This window comes from Urocitellus parryii, unplaced genomic scaffold (genome assembly GCF_045843805.1).
Source record: "Urocitellus parryii isolate mUroPar1 unplaced genomic scaffold, mUroPar1.hap1 Scaffold_146, whole genome shotgun sequence".
Taxonomy (NCBI): Eukaryota; Metazoa; Chordata; class Mammalia; order Rodentia; family Sciuridae; genus Urocitellus; species Urocitellus parryii.
The window spans coordinates 122722-142470 of NW_027552040.1; the positions used below are offsets into that span (position 1 = coordinate 122722).

The window sequence follows — 19749 nt, forward strand, 5'->3', positions numbered from 1 at the left end:
CTGAAGTCTGACTGTGAGTCTTGTTTCTGGTCTAAGCAGTCAGGCTGGGCCTTGGTTCCAGGTTTCATTTGCTCAGGTCAAGTCAAGTCAATCTTTAAGCTCACATATTTGTCTCACTTTGATGACCTATTGGGAACTCTGGGTCACAATGCAGAAGGGAAAGCATATTTGTTGATTTTGTCCTGACAATTCGGGCTCAGAAATGACCTATCAATTCCACATCCAACTTATCTTTCAGAACTAATTATATAACCCTACAAACCAGAGGCATGGAAGTATAACCCTGTCAGGAACTATAGTCTCTGCTTTACCATGGTTCAGAAATTCTCCCTCCAGAATTTCTACTTCCCAAGGCCCAGGAGACTCCTGACTGAGAGCAAGGGCTCTGCCAGAGAACCAGCCTCAAGATCTGGCCATTGGTGTTATCCTTCAAGACTGTGTCCCTGAAGTATTCCTTCAGGACTGAGGTGCTCCTGGTCACAGACATCCTGTCTTCCCAGTACTCTCTTCAGCTTCCTAAGCATATCCAGTAGCAGTTTGTCCATGGATCAGGGGCTATAGGGTCTCAACTAGCAAAGAGAACAGACAGAACCTGCAACATCCACAAGCTCCTAGACCCATGGAAGAGCAAGAAGAAAAAGTTTGGTCCGATAAGAGAGAGGGCTGTGTGTGGCCCAGTTCAGGCATGAGGAAGGAAGGTTTGAAGGATAGAAGCTCTCCCATGCTGGAGGATGGCCCCCTGCCCAGATCAGGGAGGTAGGAGTGGGGGGCTATTATGGTGGAAAAGGTGAAGTGGAAGACACTAGAACTGTCTCTACCCAGAAAAATATTAAATTGAATACAATACTGCATTCCTGGAGGGATTGGAAAAAAATAGTACCACCATCGAGGACTTGAAGGATATAGGGGGTATGATTCCCACTGTATCCCATTCAACATTCCTGTGTGGCTTGTGCAAAAAAAAAGTGTGGGACAAGCGCTCCCAAGCTCCTTCCAGAGAAAGGATTGGCTCCTTCAGAGAGGCACTTCAGGAACAGGGTAAGGAACTTTCTACAATGCATTATCCTCAATAAAGGAAAAGAGATGGCATATTTCTTGCAAAAAGTCAAGACCCCATCAGTCATTTTCCAAGCTAGCAGCAGTAACACAAGCACAGAGCACCTGAAGAAAACACTGATAGTTCATGGCATGATGCAGCAACAGAGGTATGCAAAGTATCTCCACTGCACATTCCTAATCATAAGACAGAAGGTTCTGGGTGGCCATGTGTTTGATACTTTGGAGCATTTTCCTCAAACTAATAACAACTATACTGTTGGCTAGTGCCCCTAATTGTTATGGTCAAAATAGACTAAAGAAAGGATAAACTCAGGGATTTGAATTCCCAGCTCAATTCTCACACAAATGACCACAGAGATTCTACATCTGCCCTGGAAGAAACCCTCATTCCTTGTAATCACAGAGCTGATATTGCCAAAAAGTAAACCCAGAATCACATCCTGTGAGTGGCTGAATTATGATGCACATTAAATTCCCAACATTGCAGATTGTCTGCTGTAAGGGCATTGATTAGGGCCAGGGGTGGGGGTGGGGGTGGTCCATAAATTGAAATGGCACTGTTGGCAAGATCTTGATGACATTTGAGAGGTGGAACCCCTAAATTCCCAGTTCTCTTTGCCATTAGGAGCAGCTGCTCCTCCCCCATCTGAGTTAACCCAGCTTTGCCTGAAGGGACTCCAGTCACCTGCCCTGAGGCAGCCTCCAGGCAAAAAACTACTTATGCTCCTCAGGACCCACCCTCATTGCCCTTTTTGCTTCTAGGTCTACAACCATACTCTACTCCCAATAGACCTTAAAATTATGGTTCAAAGTGGATCCTTGAGGAGGTACACTCCATAAAGGCTACATGATTTTTTTTTCATTTTATATAGACATAAAAATGAGGGAATATGTGTGGCAGTGGACTTATGAGACAACAGTGGAAGAAACACTAAGTTGGATGAGACCAAATGTACTGATTGAGGCCCACTAAGTAGGGATTCTGCTTTTAATATTTCAGCTCAGTACTAGCACAGGATCTCATTATTTGGTTTGCTGACTGAAATGTGGACTAAAAAGTGACCTAAATTCAAGTATTTCTCTTGGAATGACATAGAGAAATAATCCAAAGGTTAAGGAAGATATAACTTAGAATGACCTTGTCCTTAGTATCTGCTCACCTACTCTAAAACAAAGTACATAGAACACATCTTTCACAGTGATTTTGAGAAATAAATCTGTACAAATTCCCAAGACCCTTAAAAATATCACTGGTCAATTTTACTGTAGGCCAGAAATTAAATGGGAACTGCTGCCACTAAATTAGAAAACTTAAAGCATATAGTAGGAAAAAGTTGATCCTGGGATGGTAGGGGCAAAATAGCAGCACTCAGGTGATTATGATTACCATGAGGATAGTGAGACCAAAGGATCAATTAGAGAGACCTATAGCACTGGTTACTTGATTACTGAGTTTCTAGGAATTAAATAGATGGGAAGTCTACTAAATTCTTACTGAATCTGCATAGCATAAGAGTTCTAGATCAAGTGAACAGAAGTCAAACTTGAATCACAAAAAGAGTTGAATGTCTTCCCTTAGTCAATTCCCAGACTGGAGCCAGTTTGCAGAACAGAAGGCCTTGAATGTAGGGAAGGTTGGGTGCCCTTGTGGAAAGACCCTCTACATTGCCAACATGTAAATGATTAATCTTTCTCCCAGACTTATTCCAAGAGACCTACCACGTCTTACCAGGATGACTGTGCACTGAAGATACTAGAAATAACCAGGTGTTAGGGAGATTATGGGACATGCTTCTGAACTGACACTGATTCTAGTAAACCCAAAACACTGCTATGACCCAAAAGGTAGGATAGAGGCTGGCTGACTGAGGTCAGGTGATCAATGGAATTTTAGCTCAAATGCATCTCACAATTGGCTCAAAGGTCCCTGATCCCACCTGCTGTTAGTTCACCTATTCTTTAACAAATCATTGAAATAAACATATTTAGCAGCTGTGGATTCCCCACATTGGTTCCCTGACCCTTGGAGTGGGGGGCTATTATGGTGGAAAAGGTGAAGTGGAAGACACTAGAACTGTCTCTACCCAGAAAAATATTAAATTGAATACAATACTGCATTCCTGGAGGGATTGGAAAAAAATAGTACCACCATCGAGGACTTGAAGGATATAGGGGGTATGATTCCCACTGTATCCCATTCAACATTCCTGTGTGGCTTGTGCAAAAAAAAAGATGTATCTTAGAGAATGACAGTAAATTACCATAAGCTTAAGAAGATGGTGACTTCAGTTACAGCTGTTCTACCAGATGTGGTTTTATTTCATGAGCAAATTAGCACATCCCCCCATACCTGGCATCATCAGGCAAGGACAACAGTATACTTCCCTTGTCTTACCTCAGCAGCCTTATGTCATAAATCAACTCATGGGGATCTTGATCTATTTTCCTTTCCAAACAGTGATCTAGAGATTCTCAGTGTACTCTGTTTTCAGTGTTTCAGGTGATGCTGGCCATGAAGCCTGAGATGTTCAAAAGGGACTCATAACATAGTCATATCATTTAAATTTATGTATTTATTTTGATATTGGGGATTGAACCTAGGGGCATTTAACACTGAACTACATCCCCAGCCATTTTTCTATACTTTATTTAGAGACAGGGCCTCACTAAGTTGCTTAGGGCCTTGCTAAATTGCTGAGGCTGGCTTTGAACTTGTAATCCTCCTGCCTCAGCTTTCCAAGCTGCTGGGATTAGCAACTTTCTTTCTGTCATGAGAAAAGGTCAGGGTTTGTTACCCTCAAGAATCCTTGGCCTCAGTTCCTACACATTTGAATTAACTCTTATTTGGACTAAAAACTGTTCATATCCACCTTGAGGTCTGGTATAATCCATTTTTTTGTCTAGTCACCATCACCCAAGTCCAAGGACCTGGGATGTACCCTGGGTGGAGACCAGGTGCTGCAGCAAGGGGCAGAATGGGAGAAAGGAAAACTGCCTCAGTCCAACACCTTCAATTTACTGGCAAACATCAAGAAGAAGCAAGTACCATGTACTGAAGAAGAGCCAGAGCCCCAATTTAAATGATCACAGTGCTTTTGCTAAAACCCAAGATGTTTCAGTCAGTACAGTAGGGAGGTATCAGCAAAGCTTCTCAAAATCAAATGTCACATTTGAATCCTAAAGGTGCTGAGAATGAAGACATGACTCCAGAGCACAACACAGTGATAGGATTCATGTTTTTTTCTCTGTTCTCTTTTTATGCTTTGTATGACACAGGACTCACTGTAGGCTTTTATTTATTCATTTTTGTCATGTCCACTTTTATTTCCTGTGCATTTTTTGCACTTCATTTTTATTTTGCATTTAAAACAGAAAATACCATGTTAGCTTATGGGAAAGATGTGAGAAATAATAAAAAGATGAAACCTACCCACATCCCATCATGTCTAAGTTAGGAAATACTACCCCTATCTTTGTTGGTGCTTCAGGACCCTCTACAATCATATCTGTTCAATATTGTTACTGATTTAATTATGTTTTTATCAAAATAAATGTAGTTTTGAATCTCAGCTAAAGGTCACCATGCCATACAATGCCACTGAAAACTGCTTCTCATAGCTTAAAAGAGTGTTGAGGGGTTGGGGCTGTAGCTCAGTGGGAGAGCATTTTCCTAGTATATGTGATGCACTGGGTTCAAATTTTAGCACCAAATAAATATAAACAAATAAAATAAAGGCATGCTATCACTTTGTAACTACAAAGAAATCTTTTTTAAAAAATGTGTTGACATGATTTGTTCTTATGGTGTTTACTTGTGCTTCATTTATTTTAACTTGAGTATGATAATCCAGCACTTTACAGTTTTAACTTTCTACTTGAGTAAAATTTGAGTGAACTAGGTGTAATCTCCACCAACCGCACCCCTGCCTTTGTTTGTTTGTTTGTTCTGGGGATTCAACCCAGAGGTGCTTAACCACTGATGCACAATCTGCAGCCTTTTTTAAAAATTTTATTTTGAAACAGGGCCTTACTAAGTTACTGAGGCTGGCTTTGAACTTATGATCCTCTTGTCTCAGCTTCTGGAGCCACTTGGATTACATGCCTGCACCACCACATCTGGCTCCATTTATTTGTTATAACCAAATGTAGGGGTTTGTCTGGGCCATGTGTCCAGCAGCAAGGCCACTCTAACAAGGGCTTGTCATCTCTAAGGTGATGATGCTGGTCCATATCTCCACCACAGTTAGAACTATAGTAGCATCAAATCTTCACTACTTCTGAATATTGGTCCATTTTTAAATTTCAGTGGCTTAGGTAAATAGAAAATCCTTTAGTATTTTGGATTAATTATTATTACCAAATTAAGACATAAAAAAGCACATAAATTTTGTGTAATTATGAGGGTCTCCTTCCATCTTCTATGCAATTCCCCTTCTCCCTCCCATTCCCTCCCACCTTTCTTCCCTGTTTAGTGGTAATCTTCTTCTCATGCTCTTCCTCCCTACTCTGCTTTGAGTCACCTCCCTTATATCAGAGAAGACATTCAGCATTTGTTTTTTAAGGATTGGCTAACTTCACTTAGCATAATCTTCTCTAATGCCATCCATTTATATACATGGCTGTATAACCAATGTGATCCTGCAATCTGTACACGTGGAAAAATGAGAATTCATACCCTATTTGAATCAAATGTATGATATGTCAGGATCATTGTATTGTCTTGAGCAACTAATAAAAAAAGCACATAAATTTAAGTGAAAAGTAACTGCCAATAATATGAAACAGGCAGAGGTGACAATGAGCTGAGAGGCACACTCTAGCGGTTCCTGTGAGTTGAAATATGACAGCAGAAGGAGTGGTCTCTGGTTCTATAATTTCCTTACAAATGATTTCTTTTTAAATACTGGGATTATACACAGGTGCCCTCAACTTATGGTAGGTTTACACCAAAATACACCACAAGTTTAAAATGCATTTAATATACCATCATACATCACAGACTTGCTGCACCCACCTTAAATGTGCTCAAAAAAATTACAGTAGTCTATAGTTGGGCAAAATAGTCCAACATAAAGCTTGTGTATTTTATAATATGGTACTGAATATCTCATGGAATTTTCTCAATACCATACTAGAAAAGAAAAACAGGATGGTTATAAGGGTGCACTGTCACACAATATGAAAAAATAGTTGAGTCAAGTCATCATAATTTTATCTGGTGAGTAAGAGGGCAACAAACAAGACTCTCAGCAAGGGGCAGGAGTCTTAGACAAAGAGAATCAGAGAGAAAACCTTGATTTGACTACAGAAGGGTAATGGGTAGAAAGTCTACTCAGGGCCTAATTACCTATAATTGGGGCCTGAACTAATTTGCATTATGAGAGGAAGTTTATATCACATTTAAAGTTAAATGATGTCAAAATAGAGAACAAAACAAAGCAAATACACCTGAGGAGGATGAGCTTTGCTTATCTTTCACAAATATTCTGGACATAAGAAAAACGTATTTATTTATATATAAGTTTTAAGAAACATGCTCCACTGAATGAAAAATCTGTGTGAATTTATATGACAACAGCTGTATGTGAGTCCAACATGGAGCACCTCCAGCCCTCTTCTGAACCTGTAGCACAGAACAACCCAGCCCCAATATATGGGATCCAGCATCAAGTGTAAAAAATTAAAAAAAAAAAAGACAGAAGCAAGGTGCAGAGGCAAAAGAGCTGCTTGTCCAAGCTGTTGGCTTTATTTACACTATTAGTTTCCATTAGGTCAATGGCACCACTCAAACATTATTGTTATTATATCACTAAGTATGTTACAGTAGGTTACAATGTAAGCTGTTTTTGTTTAAGTTTAGATATGTGCTCTGGCCAAGCATGCATTGGATATCTTGGGACAAACTACAGAATGTTCTAGCTGTGGGAAACAAGATGCCTATTATTCTCTGGGAATTTGCTCACCAGAGAAACACTGTCCTGTATATTCTCACAGTCAGAACCCTTACAATCAAGATGCTATGAGACAAAAAGAAGATACAGGCAAATCTAGGATTCCAGAGTTCAGTTTATTGGGGGGGATTTACTGACATACATGTGTGGTTCTGGGTGGCAGCAAGAGCAATTGCATTCCCAAAATTTTGGTCAGGACAAAAGGTGTATATTATATATGGGTTTGGTCAAAACTGACTTCATCCTAGCTGCAATGTAACTGGTTCATATTAAATTAGTATCAAAGAGTTGATCATATTCCTAGTGCTGAGTTCCATTCATAAGGCTCCATACACTAATTTGCTGGGAAACAATGCAGGAGTAACAAACTGGGGTTACTCTGGGTTAATCATGGTGGTTACACTTAAGATGGCTGCAGTCACATCAAGCTGAATGCATACATTCCACCCCTTATAATTGGCTCTTACAATCCCACATGCCCCTTCTTCCATGATGTGCCCTAAGCCTCTGAGGGGTTTTAGCATTGTGTAGACAGCATGCCAAAAGGCAACCCATCCAGTTTGTAAGCAAAATCCAGGGCACCAATAGGGGGCCATGCACAAACAAGAGGCAGATAACAATTATGCATATGATCATAAAAATCATTTTTCCCACCAGGAGACTCATGAAACAAATCAATGACTTAACTTGCTCCTAATCAGGGGTCAGAAATATAAAAGACATTACTTTGTGTTTTAATTTATAACTTGAGGTTTGTGACTATACACACAACATGTTGTCTTTATAACAGCAAATGTTCCACAGAAAATAGAAAAAGAGTGCAGTTATGGATGGAAAAATAAATTTTGAGTAGGGACTTGTCAAGGTTAATCTGCACCTTCCAACAAGAAAGTACTGGTGGTATCATTTCTGTTTTAGGACATGGCAACAACACATGGCAAGATGCTGTAGAGCACCCCAAACATTGACCAATAGTACAGAGTCCATGAGTGACTCTAAAAGTGGATAGTGAGGGACATGTGAGACTAGGAGGTTAAGTTCAGCTCCCTAAATATTTTATTTAACCCATTAGGGCATGATCATAGGTCCATAGCCCAACTAGGCCAACAGAAATCCACTTAGGAGGGCTGGAGATTCTTCCCACTATGGCAAGAAATAGCCAACCCATCTGTGGGAGACAAGCCACTTGAGCCCCCATGGAATTGTCCCCACCCTGGACTTAATCTTACTGGGTGCAAAACCCCAGAGCTCTTTGTCTTCACATCAATTCTTGCAGTATACCATCTGGATGCACAGGTTGAACATGCATGATCTTTGGGGCAGGGGCCAGAGCTCCCAGGTGCTCATGAAAAAGCATCCAAGACTTATGGGCATTTAAATTTATTAACATTTTTTTCTTTTTTGTTCTTTTTATATCTACATGGCAGTAGAGTGTATTTTGGTATATTGCACATACATTTCTCTAAAGATTCCAGTCCAACTGGCTAAGATGGGTTTGCCTAATAGGGCCAATATCTAATGCTTGAATAAGACTTGCTCTCTCTCCACCAAACTTGCTTGCCTTAGAGTTATATGGCAGATGGAAGTTTCCTGATGTATCATGTCCTTGGGAACAATGCTGAAAAGTGTGTCTGTGAACTGGATGTCCTGACACTGACAATCCAGTGTCGATATATTATGTTAGTTTTTCAAGACCTTTGAAAGTGGTGGTTTGAATAACTCTCTTGTTAGGGAAAGCTACACAGAGTTAGGCATATTTGTGTCCTTTATTGTTTGGCAAAAGGCTGATATGATCAATCTGCCAGTCCCACACTAGTTGGACTGTTCAGTGTATTTTTTCTTGAATATGGCTAGAAAAAAAGGACTGGAGCCAGGAGCACATCTCTCACAGATATGCGACCAAGAACAAGTCATTATATTTTAGGGATAATCCTGTCACTTAAGCATTGTTCCATTCCATTTTGCACTTTCTAAATTACTTTCTCTGTACCCTCCACATCAGGTCCACTGCCTGGGTCCTGGCCAGAGACTGCACCATAGTTAAAGCATCCAGCTCCACATTTTCAGGGACAAATGTGAGTACATCATACAAAATCAATTCTTCCAGTTTCAAATCACATTTGTTGCCACATGTTGGCTTCCAAGAAAGACTTTCCCAGTAATGATGGCAATTGTGCCATCTACAATGTGAGGCCATGGTAAACTGTCCAGTCAGTACAAATATCCAGTAACCAACTCACAGGTACCACCAAGCTGTAATGTATAATTCTATCTTCTGGATGCTCATATTTTCTCGGGCCTAAAGCCAGAAAGTATGAATAACAAGTTGTAGTGCAAAATCAGTACAAATTCTTGACTTTTTCCATGATGGACCCATCTGTATACCAACAATTTTCAAGCATGAGGATCCACCTCACACACTTGTAAGATCAGTGACACTGGGTCAGTCACTTGTGGTAAAGGCACTACTCAACAAGCTGTTGGCGAGAACTCTTTATAGCTGTAATATACATGCCATTTATTTAGGGGCCTGTGCTAAAGAAGATTGATGCTGGTGAAATAGGTCAACCACCCACCTTTATAGGTAGGCCATTTCACATTATGTCCAGTAAGTTTTTAGACAGTGGCTCCACCTGTGGTAGGTCATTTTGCACTCCTAACAAATGTTGTTGTCAAGGGTTGCATATACTAGTTTCAGCTCCCTTCCCACCTATGGACAAAATCCTAGAAGTACATTTTCCATTGTTGTTCTTTCCAAAAAGCTAAGTTCATCCCATCTGCTGTACAGGTGACATCAAACCACATTGGCAGCTCTGGTTGAGAGACCCAGAGATTGCACCTGGGCTATCAAATTTGCCTTTTCAAATACTCTCTGCTGGGGAACACTCAAGTTCCATTTGGCTCCCTTCTTCATTAGCCCATGCAGTAGGCATGGATATTGATTTGGATGAGGAGTAAGCATGCTATTAATACAGGCCCCTAAAAAGACCCCTATATCTTCTTTAATGCATGGGTGATGAAAAAGGTTTTCACTTTATTTCTCCCACCATGACTGGAATCAAATGGGTCTTACCTCACCAGATCACCCCATGAACTTTACAGGGCCTTTGATTTTGTTGAGGTTGACAGCCCATATCCTAGCATGTACAAGTTGCTCTACTACATCCTATAACAGAGGATGATCCTTTCAGTTAGCAGGATATCATTGATATAATGAAACAAGTTAACATGAGTAGAGAATGAGAATAGATCAAGGTTCCAAGCTTCATGACATGACAGATGTACAGATATCCCAGAGGCTGTACCTGGAATGTCCACTGCCTTTCCCAATAATTGAGTGTGAACTGGCCTTGCAAGTCCAGTTTCAAAGGGTTGTTGAAAACAGCATTAGATAAGTCCAGAACACCATGCTTAGAGCCAAGAGGGTGTATTTAATAATTATAGGTTTTAATTTTGCAAGATGAAAAAGTTTTGAAGATCCATTCAGAACACTTAGAATATACTTAACATGGTAGAACTGTAGTTTGAAGTGGTTAAGAGATTTAAAAAGGCAAAAACAACAAAAAATAGATTTAATAACTTAAATATGTTCAGTATGTGCAGTTTATGGCAAGTCAATTGTACTTAATAAATCAGTTAAAAATAAAATTAAGTAAATAAAAAAGGCAATCCACAGATTGAAAGAAGATATTTGCAATCCAAATTTGATGAAAAATTCTTACTGAGTTCTTATAGCTCAACAACTAGGAAGCAACACAATTTGAAAATGGACAAACAATAGGCATTTTCCCAAAGAAGATGTACAAATAGTCAATAATCACATGAAAACATCACTGTCATGAAGGAAAAGCAAATCACCGATTGGTGGTATCACTTTACATGCATTTGTTTTAATGGCTATTTTAAGCTAAATGGAAAATAAATGTTGAGAGGGAAGATAGAGAAAACAAAACCATAAAAATTTTCTGGTGGGTTCCAGCTATGACAACCCAGATGTGGTTTCTACCTTTAAATATCCTAAAATGCTCAGGCTTGGGGCTGCTCTTTGCAGAGACAGTCAGTTCTGTGGAGAGCAGTTGGTGGCTGGCCAGCTAAATATTCTTCAATTTGGACAAAAATAAAATAAAAAGAAAAAGAAATTTTTTTTCTGGTGGGAATTTAAATTAATCAACAACTACACAAAACCGTATAATAGTTCCTCAAAATATTAAGGTGGAATTATTACATGATTAAGCAAATCCACTTGTAGGTTCCAAGAGAATTGGAAGGACAGACTAAAACCAACACCTGCACACCAAAGATTATGGCACCTTTATTCACATTAGCCAAGTGGTGCAAATAGCCAGAAATTCCTTCCATCTTCCATGTAATTCCCCTTCTCCCTCCCATTCCCTCCCACCTCTCTTCCCTGTTTAGTGGTAATCTTCTTCTCATACTCTTCCTTCCTACTCTATTTTGAGTCATCCCCCTTATATCAAAGAAGACTGCAATCTGTACATGTGGAAAAATAAGAATTCATACCCATTTGAATCAAATGTATGATATGTCAAGATCATTGTATTGTCTTGAGCAATTAATAAAAAATCCAAAAAAAACCAAAATTCCCTACATAAACCAATGAATAAGCAACATGTTGCATGTTCATGCCAAGTTGTATCATTCAGTCTTAAAAAGGAATAAAGCTTTGAAAAATGCAATAATGTAGATGAATTGGGAAAACATTATTATAAGTGTTAAACCAGGAAAAAAAAAGTATTTTACATATCAGGTCCTTTGAACAGGCAATTCCATAGAGACAGACAGTGAAGTAGAGGTTACCAGCAGTTGGAGAAGAGAGGGATGGGGCATTCTTGTTTAACTGCATGGGAATTCTGTTTGAAAAATTGGAAAGCACTGGAAATGGAAAATAGCCATGGTGCACAACATTGTGAAAGTATTTAATACCATTTCATTGTGCCCTTCAAATGGTTAAAAGGATAAGTTTTACTTTATGTTACATTTTCCGATAAAACCCCAAACATGATATGCTTTAAAACAGCTCAAGAGAAAAATATTTAATATTAATTTATAGTATTTAAGATGATTGCATTCAGGCACACAAGGCAGCTGCTACATGTGAGAAATGGCTCTGGGGTATACAGAGCTGAGCTCAATTACTACAATATATGAATTTAGCCAAGTGCAATGATGGTGGTGCACAATTGTAATCCTAATGACTAGGGAGTCTGAGGCAAGAGGATCACAAGTTCCAGGTCAGCCTCAGCAATGTAGCAAGACCCTCAGCAATTTAGCAGGACACTGTCTCATAAAACAAAAAGGACTAAAATGGTCAAAGGATGTAGCTCAATGGTCAACCATAAATGGTTCAATCCTCAAACATCGATATACATTTGTTTAAACTGATACGTAAATTTATAACATACTTTTTAATAATCCCTCAAAATTCAACATTTAGGAGAAAACTCAGACATATGCCAAGACAACTCAACCAGGCAGATGATCCTGAATGACAAAGGATTTGCATGAGGTTATGGAAAAAGAACAAGGGGAGACTGCTTTTCAGGGTTCTCAGAAGGCTTTTTAAAATAATATTGTTCTTTTTAGTTATACATGAGAGAAGAATGATTTTTGACAGACATACAGAGAGCATACCTTTCCATTCTTGTGGTTGTACGAGATGTGGAGTCATACTGGTTGTGTATTCATATATGAACATAGGAAAGTAATGTCTGATTCATTCAACTGTCTTTCCTATTTCCATCCCCTCTCATGCCCCTTCATTCCCCTTTGTATAATCCAAAGAATTTCTATTCTTCTATCCCCTCTCCTTACTATGTGTTAGCATCCACATATCAGAGAGAACATTTGGACTTTTGATTTTTGGGGGGGGATTGGCATATTTCATTTAGAATGATAGTCTCCTTTTACTGGCAAATGTCATAATTTCATTCTTCTTTATGGCTGAGTAATATTCCATTGTGTATATACACCACATTTTTAGAAGGCCTCTTAAAATACTATTTCCAATGGAATTTGCACTGTTTCAAATATTGAATATTTGAAAATATTCAATAGCTGGTAGACAGGTTTGGAGAAGGAGAAGGAATAACTGGAGCCAAGCTGGAATAAAATGAGTCGCACACTTACCAAAGCAGGAGCCACAGAAAATATATATTGGTGAAAGAATTATACACCAGAACTCACTAGTGAGAACTCCCAATGAGAAATCAGAATTTTCATAGCTTTATCAGTGAAAACAATAAACCTGAGGAGCAGGAAGACCCATAAGCAGAAACAGAGACAAAGCCAAAATGCAAAATAGAGACAGAGGAGATAAAAACAAAGCACCCAGAATACAACTATCTCTAGCTCAAAAGCTAGGACAACTAACTCTAGTGCACAGGGGAAGAAATATCACAGGACACTGACATCTGAAGATGAACATTGTGGGCCATTGAGAAGCATCTGTTTTGACTTTCAAAATGGAATGTTATCAGTAGATTACACAGTAATGCAAATTCACATATATATACCTATATAAAGAGCAAATGGTTATTCATCACCTAGGATACCATATACAATAAGCTCTTATTCCTTCTTATCACCATTTCCTCACTACTGATATAAATGGCTCTTGTCTATGATAGCAGCCAGACCTAGGGCATACCCAACATGGTTGGGATGGGGCTTCTCCTCCTTCTGTAGCGGGCTCCCCATGCTGCCCCAAAGGAGGCAGCAGAGCTCTGCATCCATCCCTTACTTAATGTGGAGATCCATAGTAATTCCAGAACAGGGTAAAAAGAGCAGGAAGATGTCTACTCACTGAAGCAGAAGTGTTCATTTATAATAAAAACAATCTACCTAATTCACATTGAGTCTAATATTTAGAAATAAGACAATGCAAACAAAGCAACCTATTTTATCTTATCATAAGGATTTACATTAATATTAAAATGACATTAATATTAATATGACATTAATGATATTAATATTAAAAATGACTTCATTTTAAATTCTATTCAAATTGTCAATGTTGAAGGCATCAATAACTATTGTTTCATAACAAACACAGTTACTTCAAGCACCATCATTTTAGGACTTGTGGCTCTCTGGTTTGGTTGTAGTTTCTTGAGCTAATTTTGCCTGAACCATTCATGAATCTATAATCAATTGATGAATTGGCTGAACCTACAGTCTAAAATAGCTTCACCCACATATCTGGGTCTTGGAAGGGTGCATAAACAGTAGAGACCTAAGAACCATTTATTCTCCATTGTGTCAGAATGAGCTTCCACAGACAATAGCAGTCTTAAGAGACAAGCCCAACATGTAAGCTCTTTTCTAGCCTCTCTTACATTAATTCAATAAAGGCCTATTTGTCAAAGCAAATAATATGGCCAAGCTTGAAGTTATTGGGACAAGGAATCACACAAAAGTGTGAGTATTTACTGGGAGATGTGGTTCACTGGGGATCATCAGTGTAGCAGTCTAATGCAATCCCCTCATATGTGCCAGATACACCTAAGAGTATCAAGATCATATTGGAAAATGGAATAAACAATGCACAAATAACACTAGGGGGGTTGTCTTTCCAGTTCATCATGTGAGGAACTTAGAAATCACCATCTTCCCAGGCTTAGTGCTGAATACCTGTAATCCCAGCTGCTCAGGAGGCTGATACAGGAGGATCATGAGGTCAAAGCCAGCCTCAGCAATGGTGAGGGGCTAAGCACATCCCCAGCCTTATTTTTGTGTTTTATTTAGAATCAGACCCTGACTCTAAATAAAACACAAAAATAAGGCTGGGGATGTGGCTCAGTGGTTGAGTGCCCCAGTACCAACTCTACCCTCAGAACATAAAAAAGTAAACAAACTGAAAAATCAACAAGTCAGATTTTTCAAAGAAACTGAATCCGAGGACCAACTCTTATCTAAAACTGGTTAAACAGAAAGACACATACAGAGATTCATAAGTTCTTGATGTGGAACCCATGAGCAGTAGCTTCTTTGGAAAGCAGTACTAGACTAGGAATACCTGAACAATATTGAGCTCAGTGTGGATAAGGCTGATTCAGTCACTCAGGGCTCTTCATACTTTGGTGAGTTTTACCTCCAGGATCTCAGCCAGATTCTCACAGGGCAACCAAATCATTCTGTTCTTCTTGAGAAGTTTCAACCTTAGGAAAAATTATTTTACAAAAGAATAGCCTACTGAAATTTCATCAGACCCTAAATGACCCAAGATAAGAGAATACCACACTCAAGCCTGCTCCAGCCCTCTACCTGGAAGAAGGAACACACTCAACACCAGCTCCCACTGCTCTTCCATATGAGAGAGGAAAACATTCAACTACAACTGCCTGCAGACATCTTGTCCCCGAGAGCGAGGAAAATGAGGAAACTGATGCAGCTCCTTTCAAGAGCCCAGAATCACTAAAAGATTGAGATCTAATCATTGGGCTAATAACCTCTTCCCTCAAGAAGCATGGAAAATGCAAAACAAAACTAAACACCACAAAAAAAACACATACTCAAATTGCAGAAAATCAAAGGGTGAGGAAGTCATTTTTTTAAAGCCCAGAAAAAAATGGTCATTATCATAGTTTAGATCTGGGAATGTCCCCCACAAAAGCACATGTGTTCGGTAATGTAAACATATTCAGAGGTGAAAAGGTTGGATTATGAGATCTGCAATCTTTTAGGTAGACTGCTCCTTTAGATGAATTAATTTGAATGGACCACTGAGAGCTAACTGCAGACAGGTGGGAGTGGCTGAAGAAACTAGGTCACAGGAGGTGTGCCTTTTGAGGGCATTATGTAACATTAAGAAACTGTGTCAGGCCCAGGTGTCCCTCCCCTCCTCTCTCCCCTTCCTCTCTCTCTCTCTCTCCTTTTATTTTCATTTATTTATTTATTTATACTAGAGAATAAATCCAGAACACTTAACCACCAAGCTACATGTGCAGCCCTTTTGTGTTTTATTTTGACACAGGTCTCACTAAGTTGCTTAGGTCCCTAAGTTCCTGAGGCTGGATTTGAACTTGCAATCCCCCCTGCCTCAGCCTCTGGAGATGCCGGGATTTCAGGCATGCACCATCACACCTGGCTTTCTATGCTTTTTGCCTGCCAATAGCTGAGCAGCTTTCCTCTGCCATGTCTTTATGTTCTATCTCACCCTGGACCCAGTGATGGAGATGGCAAAATCCAAAATAAACTTTTCTTCCTGTAAGTTATTCTTGTCAGGTATTTAATTCACAGAGACAAAAAGCTGATTAACATAGGTACTACAGTTCACATTGTGTATTTCAAAATTGCTAAAATGTAGAGTTTAAATTTTCTCACAATAAAGAAATAAGTATGAGAAGCAATGGGTAGGAGATAGTAACTGACCTGACATAATATATCATTACATTACATTAGGCCCATTATGCCCTATAAATATGTGATTATTTGTCAATAATCAGTATAAACAATGAGCCTCTAGAAAATATATTAAAGAAAAAAGATGATAAAATGAGAAAGATCAGAAGTTAAAAGGGTGGCATCAATACAAATTCTATAGACATTAGAAAGATAGTAAAAGAATACCACAAACAATTCAATGTTCTTAAATTCAAGAAACTACATGAAATGTACTAATTTCTTGCAAGACAAATATGCTAGATTTAACACACACAAAAAGATCAATCTGAATAAAACTGTAACTTATCAAAGATACAGAACCAATAAGGCCATCCCACCAGTTCAAGATATGTTCCTGGTATCTAACAAACATTTAAGAAAGAAATTATGTCCATTCTCTAAAATCTCTTCCAGAAGATAATGCAAAGGAGGTACTTTTTAACCCATTGTATCAGACCAGCACTAATGTAATAACAAAATCAGACAAAGATTATAAGAAATTTACAGGCTAAAATCTGCCATGAAAGAGAGTATAAGAAAAAATGCAATGAAGTATTAGCAAATATTACCCAGAAACAGACCCACATCAGTATAGCCAACCTGTGAACAGTAAAGGACCAGAGGGGACACAGCAGCACGGAGCAGAGATCCTTTCAGCAAGTAATGCTGCATGACCTGGACATCCCCTTCAGCACAGCTACCGGCACATGTGAAAGGAGACACTGAGAGAGAAAGGAGAGAAGGAAGAAGAAAAACTCCTTGTAAAATAAGGGCTAGAAACTTACCAAATTTGTTGTAAAACACAGACCTCTGGATTCAATATTTCCTCTTTGTAAAGTAAAAAAAAAAAAATCAATTTCTACGCAAATCACAGAAGGATATTTGGTATTAATATCACATATGAATACTTGGGTTTGCATCTGTTTGTGTGTGTTTGTCCATGTTTGTGTTTGTACAGAAATTCCCCAAAATATCTTTTGCCATTGAACATTCATTGATTTTAGAAGCAAATATACTAGAAACATCCAAAAATTTCTTTAAAGTTTTTTTTTCATTTTCTGTACCTGTTCTGAATTCTTAATAATGGTATATTTAATTTAGTTATTTGTTGTTGATGTTCAAGACCCTCTAACTGAAGATAATAACTAGAAAAAATTATGAAAAAATTTTATTCAAAATTCACAAAAATATATACGTAAAGAAGAGATTTCAGTTCTATGTCTGAGTTGGTGCAATACAAGAAAATATTATGTGAGAAAGATGTAACTTCAGACAGGAGAGAATCTGAGAGTAACAATCCCTGTGAAATAACAGAGAAATGACCCAATTTTCCAAAGGTGTGATATCAATGGAGCTAAACAGATCTACAAGGAAACAGGTCATGTCCGGGTACCAGGCGGAAACAACAGGAAATTGATGAAGGTCTCCTCTGGCAGGATGAGCAGGTGGAGTTGGAAGAAAGGATCTAAAAGGCCCAGGAGGGTGGAGGACATGCTGGGCTGGAGAGTAGGGCAGGGGCATGGTGCTGCCTCTTATTCTTGCACCTCCCCCGCTCTCAGTATCCCTTTGTGATGAGAGGGCACAGCCCTGTGTGACACAGGCCTGGGTATTACTCCTCATTGCTGAAGTGAACTCTTGAGATTCATTTATCCAAACAGAACAGTGCAATTCAGATGATGGAGAATACTCTTTCCTCTGAATAGTGTTAGTGCCTCATGGCTGAACCCCAGCTTCACCTCCTAGGCAATGGTTATGATCCTTGCCTTTGTGTGTGGACTGGGGCTCTTTCTCCTCTTATTGCCCTGCCTCCAGGCTAATCCATCCTTCTCACCACCAAGGAGGAAGGTAAATTTCAGGAAGGTAAGAAACCCTCAGGCCAGACCAAACAAATAACAGATTCTCTTTTGTCTTCTCTTCTTTTCATTTTTCCAAAATAAGTAGAGACCATAAAAAAAAATCTCAGGACAGAACAGAGAATCACTCTGAGATAGGTGGGGCATGGCAGAGAGAGAGTGTGCACTAGGACTTCTATCTGAAGATCTCAGACCATCCATGTGGTGAGCTGCAGATCCTAGAGTGAAGCACACACTGTGACTCAGTGGCTGAGGTCTGGACTCCTGAGAGATCTGGGAACCTCTGGTGAAGGACAGGCCATAAGCACTACTCTATCAGTCCTTCTCCTGGAGGGTGTCTCTAGAACAAGCATTTCCTGTGTTGGGCTCTGGTCAGGGCTGAGCCTTGAGGGCCTCCATCACCTGCTGGAGAAACCTCTGGCCTCAGGAAGCACAACCCTGCCTGACAGCTGAGAAGAGCTTGTGGAAATGAGTCTGTTCCTGAGCCAAGGACCAGTAACTAAGAACATCCATGGTTTAGTTTATACAGAAAATCCCGTTTTGTGCTTTCCAAAGGGAAAAAATGAAGTTTTGCCACTTTAAAAATGTTCTCCGAATAAAAGATTCTCCACTAGCTATAGAAAGTGATGCTATTCAGAAACATAGAACGTTTGTAGCTGGCCTAAGAAAGCAGAGAAACTAGGCTCTAGACACCCCCCTTTTTCTTGTTGGTCAGCATCTGAAGGTGAAAAAGGGACAGAGGAAGAAGAGTAGCATTCTGAAAGGTAAGGCTCTGCCCTTCCATTCCAGAGGTGAGTTGCTGTCCTCTGTCCCCAAGAGACCAGAGCCATGTCCCAGATGTAACTTGCAGAAACCTGAGAGGGAGGATCCTGGGAAAGAAACCATACTAGAGATACTTCTCAGGTGCCCAGAATGAAGCTGTGGTGGGCTGGGGTGGGTGATGTCCTGTAGGTTGGTGTGGGCACTATTGGAGCATGTTGTCTGTGATCCTGCCAATGATGAGAATCAATCAGGGCCAAGTTCTGTTCCCCTAGGGGTGAAGTCTGAACACCCAAGAAATTCTGAGGCAAGCATAGAAAGCAAGTTTTATTTAGATTTCTCTGCAGAAAAGGGGTCCCTGACACATGTATCCAAATAAGTGGGGATGTCTAGACCCTTTAGTATTTTAGAATTCCTCTTTCTCATGTCCTCCTTCTCCCTTTTTCTTGCCTCTCCTCTCCCATTTTGCATACATGACCCAAAGGTGGACGCAAGTGATCCAGGCAGGAAGGTATCAGCCCAGGAGGCATTAATTAACTCCTACAACTCCCTGCAGGGAGGAACAATTCTAGGGCAGGCTACCTTAGCAACAAGCTGTAGAAGTAGTGGGAGGGCACATGAGAGGAGAAGGGAGAAAGACCATTTGATTTCCTTTCCTTTTGAACCAGCCCCATCTTCCTGATGAGACAGATATATTATCTACACTGACTGCCATTTGTCTACCC

The 19749-nt window shown here is 39.6% G+C and overlaps 1 protein-coding gene across 1 annotated transcript in view; it reads left to right on the forward strand.

The window, feature by feature from the left end:
- Window positions 1-19749, forward strand: part of LOC144251689 (spermatogenesis-associated protein 31A6-like) — a 47960-nt gene that overhangs the window by 15688 nt on the left and 12523 nt on the right. The gene's annotated exons all lie outside the window — the stretch shown is intronic.